Below are 7,541 nucleotides of genomic sequence, written 5' to 3' on the forward strand. Positions count from 1 at the left end.
AAAATGGGGGGGAATAATGCCTGCCATGCTTATCTCACAGGGTTTATTGCAGGATCATCACAATTAACAGGCAGCTTTCAGCTAACTCTGTCTCTGTGTGAACCTAACACAGTCACTGTAGATGACAGACCAATAGATGGTTTGCTTGGTGGAATTTTATACATGTCTTCAATGAAGTATATCTCATGCACATATAATAATATAATACGAATTACATGTACGCCTGGACAGGAGCCCAATCCCAGTTCAGGCTTCCATTTGCGGTGGGGTCATTGAGGGGATTGGAACCTGTCTGTTGGTCTTCATCGCCATCCAGTGGTAAATTGGCCAAATAACAAAATTATCTAGTGGATTTGAAACACATAAGAAAATTTGAATTCAAAATAAACCACCTGCTACTTTAATCCACCACCTAATTAAATATACCTGGGGTCCTCCACTTAAAGAAATTCATTAAAAACCAAATACTTATGATGTGAAAAAGTCCCTAATTCATCTTTCTGAATTAAGAAATGTATATGTTAATCAAGTTTTTATCTTAATAAAACAAAAACTTGTAAAAACAAACTTTTACTGTCTGAAGGCATTTATGAGATCCCATTAAATGGTTTCATTTGTTCAAGAAGTTATCCAGATACGGGTAAAATATTAAAATCAATTCATAGGTTTAAATTCATGTCCTCACGTAAAAGAGAGAGTGAGCTTTCTGGCATCGCTAATTTTAATAAGGAGACTAATCCCATCAAATTAGGGCCCCACCCTTATTATCTCATTTAACCTTAATTACTTTCTTACTCCAAATAGAGCCACATTGGAGTTAGGGTCTCAACATACGAATTGGTGGCAGACAAAATTCAGTCCATAGACAGGAATAGGAAGAAAAGTGACCCTGTCCAGTTTATGGGGTAGCAAAGCCACGCCTGCCCTCCCATCCAACCACAGATACCAACGAGCTCAGGTTTCCAGGGCCCCATAGTCTCTAGAAGGGCATGAAGGAAGAAGTGGGAAGAGAACTAAACTGTGCTGGGTCTCTCCCTTGTGTCAGGCCTATGGGGCACTTATCTTTATTCTAGATGATTCTCACAGCAACCTAACCAGAGAGGGATTGTCCCATTTTACAGCTGAGGAAACTGTGGCTCAGAGAGATAAGGTAACAGCTTCAGACGGTGTGCTGGTCCCTGGCAGAGGCAGGATTTGAGCACTTTCCAATACACCAAAGCAGTCCCAGTGGGAGCAGGGGCAGGTCCAGATCAGGCATACTGCCTGTCAGACTAAGGGTTCTAATGAGCCCCAGAGGGTTCTCTTCCCCAACTCTCAATTTCTTCATCAGTAAAACAGAGGTAATAATGTTTCCTTCATTCACAAGGTTATTGTGAGGATTAAATAAGATCAATTACTCGTGTGAACTGCCGGACTCACACCAGTGCTAAATCAAGGCTGGTTTCCCTCCCCTGCTTCCCGCCAAGGGCTCACACTGAGCTGGGAAGGCAGCTTCACTGGAAATGGCTACGTATTTGCCAGCCCCCCAGCATGAAAAATTACAGGGAACAAAATGAATGAAAATTACCCAGCCAAAAAAGCTTTGCTGTCCCAATTTTAAAGCCAGTTACCAAGGCGGTGAGCAGGTGGCGGCACAGACAGCCCCCGTCCCCCACAACTTCAGAGGGCCAGTTCAGTTCCCAACACTGAAGACCTCAAGGACACCCTCAATTCCTCTGGCTCAAGCCCCATGTCCAATCAGGCCTGTCACTCCTGCCTCAGCAGCGTCTCTGGGGTCTGGTCCCTGCTCTGCATCCACCCTGCAGGGCTTTGCTTGGGATACTGGCCATACGTCACCTGCACGCACTGCAACAGCCCCCTTACTGGTCTGACTGGTCTCTCCCTACTCCAGTGCAGGGTCACGTTGCTACCTCATGGCCCTCATGGAATCTTCCTCAAACACAGCTGTGTTAGTCAGGGTTCTTCAGAGAGAATCAACCAAATAGCTATAGATGTAGATGTGGAATAGATACAGGAGAGGGGATTTATTATGGGAGTTGGCTCAAGCAATTAGCAGGCTGAGAAGTCCAACGATATGCTGTCTGCAAGCTGGAGAAGCAGGGATGCTGATGGCATGGCTCAGCCTGAGTCCAAAGGCTGGAGAACCTGGAGTTCTGATGTCCAAGGGCAGGAAAAGAAAGGGTTTGCTTCCGAGAGAAAGCAAATCCACCTTTCCTCTGCCTTTTGCTGTGCTCAGGCCCTCAGCCTGACTGGATGATGCCCACCCACTTGGGTGAAGGTGGATCTTCCTTACTCAGTCCACTGATTCAAATGCCAGTCTCTTCTGGAAACACCCTCACGGTTACACTCGAAAATAGCTGGCTATGCCTTAACCCAGTCAATTGACACCTAAAACGAACCATCACAGCAGCCTTATCACCATTCTGCTGAAGAACCTCCTCCTATGGTAGCTGATTCTCCCAGCACCCCCAGTTCACGCTGTGCCCTTTCTGCTTCCATCCCCTTGGAAGTGCCATTCCCCTACCCAATGCCCCTGACCCTCCTCTGCCTGGTGCCTAGCAAGCTCATGTCGTTCTTCTCCCAAGCAGCTCAAATGTCACCTATTCTATGAAGGCTGCACTCAATTCCCTCAGAGAATTGGCTGTATCCTGCTGATTTTCACAGCATTTTGTTGACCATTTTCCACATCATATTACAATTATCTGTATCCATTTCTGTCTTCCCCACCAGATTGAGAAGACTGTGGAATCCTGGAGAGCAAGGACTGTGCCTTATTCATCTTTGTAACCCCAGTGCCAGACTCAATAAATGCTCAATAAATGTTTGTTGGTTGACAGAGTGAATGAACTCCCTGTTAACTTCTCTTGTGACTAAAACTCTATATATTAATATCATAGTTTACAGTCAATGGTCAATTTACTCCCAAATTACCTTATGCTTTTCTCTCTTCCCTTGTTTTAACCGGTCTTTCTAAATGTTACGTCTCTAATATTAAGCCCTAGAATTAAACTTTTCAGTTCCCGAGGGCTCCACACTGACTGACTGACCAATACACTGACCCCGAACGTGACAGAAACCTTCAGGCTCCACGCACAGCTTTCTTAGCTGCGTGGGCCCACTATTGGATCTGCTTCGTCAGCAGGGACGGGAGTAAGGAAGAAGCTGCACCTGGCTTCATGGTTCAGATTTGTTTTCTTGGATGCTTGGGATGCAGAGACGGTTAATAAGCAAATCAGCCTCAGTATTCAAATACACAGTTAATAAATCCTGAAAGAGATACAAATCAAAATCCTCCAGCAGAGCCTGTAGTCAAAACCTGTGCTTTCCCTAATCCTCTCTAACTAACCCAGAAGGATCACTTTCTACTCCACAATGGTCTGTGTGGTTAGGACCAGACTGTGGGCAGTATTGCCCCCTGGGAGTACCCCAGCTTTTCCAGCTGGAGTATTTCCCCTTGGAGATTTCCTGACTCTATGCAAAGGAGTCTAGCAAGAGGAGCCACAGGTCTGGAAGTTCTGTGTACCCTATTTAAATGACAGTGTTGTTCCCCACCATTCCTATCACCACACAGCCTAGAACAGAGAGCACACAAGTCAGTGTAAGCCAGCCCTTGGGACCTGGTAAGTCTAGACGCCTTGCTTTTGAAGATTCTTTTGCCCTGGGGTTTAACTCTTTTCTTCTTCTTCTTCTTCTTGGGCTGGTCTCTCTCAAACAAGGACCCTGACTAGACTTTGGGAGCACAGAGTTGAATGCCAGGTCAAGGCAGAGGCTGACACACGGCAGAGGTCATGATGCTATGCTGTCCATTTTGTTTCCTCCCAGGGGAAGCAGAAGCCGGAGCCGTGACAGAGCTCTGCTCCTGGAGGGGGCCTCCCAGGAGATGGAGAAGCTGGACATGAACACTTCAAACGAGCAAGGTCACTGCCAGTTCTCAGAGAAGTACAAGCAAACCTACCTCTCCCTGACCTACAGTATCATCTTCATTCTAGGGCTGCCCCTGAATGGCACTGTCTTGTGGCTCTCCTGGTGCCAAACCAAGCCCTGGAGCTGTGCCACCATCTATCTGGTAAACCTGATGGTGGCCGACCTGCTTTATCTGCTGACATTGCCCTTCTTCATCATCACCTACTGCCTGGGTGACAAGTGGCCCTTTGGGGAGCTGCTCTGCAGGCTAGTGCGCTTCCTGTTCTACACCAACCTCTACTGCAGCATCCTGCTGCTGACCTGCATCTCTGTGCACCGCTTCCTAGGTGTGTGCCACCCACTGCGCTCACTGCCCTACCGGACCCGCAGGCACGCCCGCCTGGGCGCCACCGCCACCTGGGCTCTGGTGGTCCTCCAGCTGCTGCCCACACTGGCCTTCTCCCACACAGACAACATCGGCGGCCAGATGGTCTGCTACGACATGAGCAGCCCGGAGAATTTCGATCAGTTTTTTGTCTACGGCATGGTCCTGACATTGTCCGGCTTTGTCTTTCCCTCTGTGGTCATTCTGGTGTGCTACTCGCTGATGGTCAGGAGCCTGAACAAGCCAGAGGAGACCCTCACGAGGGCAGGCAGTGCGGCCCGGGCCAAGTCCATCCGGACCATCCTGCTGGTGTGTGGCCTCTTCTCCCTCTGTTTTGTGCCCTTCCACATCGCCCGCTCCTTCTACCTCACCATCCGCTTCCTGCCTTCCCAGGACTGCCGGCTCTTGATGGCAGCAGGTGTGGCCTATAAGATATGGAGGCCTCTAGTGAGCCTGAGCATCTGCCTCAACCCAGTCCTGTACTTTCTGTCAGGGGGCAACAATAGAGTCAGGCTTTTCCAGAAATGGAGGCAGAACAAGGTGGGTGAGCACCCAGCTGGAGCCAAGGGGGAGACACCCAGGGGTGGGCAGATTTGGATACTGCCAAGGTGAACTTGGGGAAAATGAGCTCCAACGACATTGACAATGACTTGTTTGAACACATATGAATGCTAGTGGGAGGGGAGCCCAAGACCTCCTAAAAGCATCGTGCTGAAAAGGAGTCTATACTGATGTTAACAGAGTTTAAATTAAGAATATGGAGAAAGCCACCAACACAAAGGAAAACTGTCATATTTTCATGAGAGCTAACACTGATCTCTTGTCATTCAGGTCTCAGCTCAAATATCACCTGCTCACAAGCCTCTCCTGTCCACCCTAGCTAATGCTGACCTCTCTCTCCATAACCCAATCACTCTTTGTAGCATTTATTACTACCTGGACTTGTTAATTTGTTTACTTATTTATGATCTGTCTCTTCCCATGGGAATACAGGCTCCAGTACAACAGGGACCTCGTCTAACTGCTGAACCCCAAATACCAGCCTCTGCGGCAGGGCCCAGCACATAGTAAGTGCGCAATAGGCAGGTGCTGAGTGAGTGAATACATAAATGAGTAAACGAAGCCCTTACTATGTAAGAGTACTTACATGGAGCAAGTCATTTAATCCTCACAACAGCACTTGGAGGTGGCGGCTATTGTTTCCCCCATTTACAGAGAAGGAAACTGACACACGGAGCTTTAAGTCACTTGTCCAAGCTCACCTAGCAGGAGAATGCCCCAGTCATAGTGTTGAGAAGAGGCTTTGAACCCAGGCAGTGGCTTCTGACGTGCATGCTCTGAGCTTGAAGGGTACAGCCCTATCCAGATGCCAGTCAAGAGCCAGCTGAGTTCCCATGACAGTGCCAGCTTGCCATTTTAGGCCAGTTTGCTTGTTTACATAGCTGCTATTATCTGCGGACCGCTGGGTATACCTTATGTGTTCTTTCACTATATTTCTTAACCAGTGTTCTTGTTAGGAAAATCTCTACAGGTTAAAGTGAGAGATACATAGGAAAGTGGCTGCATGAAAAATGATTCACTGTACTTTTATTTAAACACGATGTCTCAGTTTATGACCAAAACAATCTTTACCACTGACTTAAGCCATAATGATGCTCTTTCCCTAAAAGAGAATTTTAAAAAATTATTTAAGATCCAACGTAATCCAAAGATACCCTTTTAAAAAAAACCTCTAATATTTAAACAGTAAGATTACCAAGGATTTCTCAGATCTAAACATACATTATCTAATAATTCATTATAATAATTCGTTGTAATCTCCCTATGAAAAGAGGGTACATCCTTTTTATAAGAACCAGGTGTAACCCTTCATTACTATCCCACCGTAATTATGGGAAGTGTCTGAGTAACCATGTCTATGTCTAAATTATAAAATTTTATGCTAAAAGTACAGTTTATTGCTTTCAAGGCCACATGATAATTAGAACTAGACTAAGTGTTGCTTAGCAGAATCCTCAGGATAAGTGGTTTAATGAATAGGCAAGGATGTTTCTAATTAGCAGGTCAGCTGTTTCCACATAAATATTTCTACAGGAGCTGAGAGAGCTTAAATTTGTTTGCTCTTTTGAACAGTCAGTTCTCTTGCTTATATAATTAATTTCTGTCCCTTTCTTTGCATAACATACAGGTAAGTTTCAGCTAACTTACAATCCCTATTATCATCCCTAACAAATTGATACAACACTTTGCTGGAGAACTGGTGTGCCCCCCAGTAAAAGCTTGGAGCCATTCCATATCCCACTAAGCCATGACCTTTGATATCCACAGTCTGTCAACCTTGGAGGTGGGAAGGAAACTAATCTAGAATCCTCAGGATGCATCACTTTTATCTAAGAGGCAAGTATCTTATACTCCTAGCCAAAGTTTTCCTGCCTTCAAGTCTTGGTTAACCTATGTGCTTGCAATTATGTCTCTGATCCATATAAGTCTAACTTTGCTTCTGCAGTTTTTTAACCTACTTAACAGCAAAGTATAAACATCCATTTTTAACTTATTTCTAGAAAGTTGGGATCAAAAAAGCTTAGCTTAGTTGACATCATATCCTGGGTTTTTAGGGACAGTTATCTCAAGATACTAGGATCAAACTAAACTATTCCCTTTGGGAAAAGGGTCTCATTGCAAGTGGAGCTGGAAGTCCACTGTTCAACCTAAGTCAAGAGGATATTCCTCACTTCCCTTGTGGTTAGGAAAAACCCACTGACAGAAGAGGATATAAAAACCAGGGGAAGAAAACAGAAAGTTCTTTCTGAATCTACTCATTCAATGCCCACCACTCTGGGAAAGCTGGGATCCTCAAATTTGTTATCCCCATGGGTCCTGGGAATATTACATTAATCTTCCTGGCTGTTTGGACAGGTTAAAACAAAACTAAAGGTCAGCAAATATCATGTTCAAAACATGATGATTAGGGCTATACTAGATGAAAATATGATGATTATAGCCACTTACAAAAGAGTCAAACACAGTCCCAGCCCTTATACAGATTATAGACTGTTGGAGAAACAAAATATAAAAACATACAAACAGGCTGGGCGTGGTGGCTAACGCCTATAATCCTAGCACTCTGGGAGGCCGAGGCAGGTGGATTGTTTGAGCTCAGGAGTTCGAAACCAGCCTGAACAAGAGCGAGACCCCGTCTCTACTAAAAATAGAAAGAAATTAATCGGACAACTAAAAATATATAGAAAAAATT

At 45.4% G+C, this 7,541-nt stretch overlaps 1 pseudogene; it reads left to right on the plus strand.

The window, feature by feature from the left end:
- Window positions 1-3,796: 3,796 nt before the first annotated feature.
- LOC105809092 lies at window positions 3,797-4,931 on the plus strand (annotated as a pseudogene).
- The last annotated feature ends 2,610 nt before the right edge of the window (window positions 4,932-7,541 follow it).

This window comes from Propithecus coquereli, unplaced genomic scaffold (genome assembly GCF_000956105.1).
Source record: "Propithecus coquereli isolate 6110/MARCELLA unplaced genomic scaffold, Pcoq_1.0 Scaffold19, whole genome shotgun sequence".
NCBI lineage: Eukaryota > Metazoa > Chordata > Mammalia > Primates > Indriidae > Propithecus > Propithecus coquereli.